The 1066-nt window shown below is 52.8% G+C and overlaps 1 protein-coding gene across 1 annotated transcript in view; it reads right to left on the bottom strand.

The window, feature by feature from the left end:
• Positions 1–1066, bottom strand: part of BAHD1 (bromo adjacent homology domain containing 1) — a 12708-nt gene that overhangs the window by 7410 nt on the left and 4232 nt on the right. The window lies entirely within an intron of this gene.

Here is a 1066-nt window from a genome sequence, read left to right as displayed (position 1 = left end):
GCTTGTGTCGGTCCCCCCTCGGGCGGTTTAAAGCCATTCCCCTTGTCCTGTCCCTACATCCCTTGTCCCAAGCCCCTCTCCAGGTCTCCTGGAGCCCCTTTAGGCCCTGGAGCTGCTCTAAGGTGTCCCCTTCAGGAGCCTTCTCTTCTCCAGCTGCCCCAGCCCAGCTCTCTCAGCCTGGCTCCAGAGCAGAGCTGCTCCAGCCCTCGCAGCATCATTCCCTTTATTGCACTATAGCAGTAAAGACTCTTCACACTGTAACTTCATTTTGCACTGTCACTGGATTCTAATAGTAAAGACATTCCTGAGCCTGAGCTGCTCCAGTGTGTCGGAGATGACACTGCAAGAATCTCATCTGAAATGCCCCACATCACACCAGACAGAAACACACATCAGGTTGTCCAGTGTCCAAAGCAGTTCCAGCCTGTCAATATGTATAAAAGAACTAAAAGGCTTATCAAAATGATGGGAAGGATTAAACCACGGCTCCTTTCAAAAAGCCAAATTCCAACCACGGAAAAAGGATAATTCTCCAAATTAACTCCAGAAACATGAAACAGTTGGAACAAACCTAGGTACGATGATGCACGCTGCTGCCTTCAGCAAAACTGGGTCCCTGCAGCAGCCTCATTCACACAACAGGTCGGTCCATTGGCTGGCTTCACCTCTCAGAAGCACAAGAACACCTCACACTGCTCCAGGAGTCACAAAACCAGCCCTCAACCCAGGCCAAGGCATCCAGCACGAGAGGAGGATTTGAATTACCTTCTGTCAGAAGGAAGGAAGCTCCCAGGCCAGTATAAACCACCCTATTTCCTAAACCTGAGAGCTCTTTGGGTGACCAAGCTTCAGGCAGCCCCCAGGAGATGCCTCCCGACCGGAGTATGTCCCAGCAGACCTGTGGGAGTGCACTGCCATGGAGCTGCTGGAGCATCTGAAAGTGAGAACCCAGCTGAGGTCCCCAGGCTCCAGCTGAGTAACTGCTGGGATCCCCTCGGAGGAGCGGGGGATCGTTGCCCCCTGGCTCCCACTTCACCCTCCCTAAGAGAGCTACAACAAAGGTGCT

This window comes from Nestor notabilis, unplaced genomic scaffold (genome assembly GCF_000696875.1).
Source record: "Nestor notabilis isolate BGI_N333 unplaced genomic scaffold, ASM69687v1 scaffold15904, whole genome shotgun sequence".
NCBI lineage: Eukaryota > Metazoa > Chordata > Aves > Psittaciformes > Psittacidae > Nestor > Nestor notabilis.
Note: the sequence above shows the minus strand (reverse complement) of the source record. Positions and strands in the feature narration are given on the sequence as shown.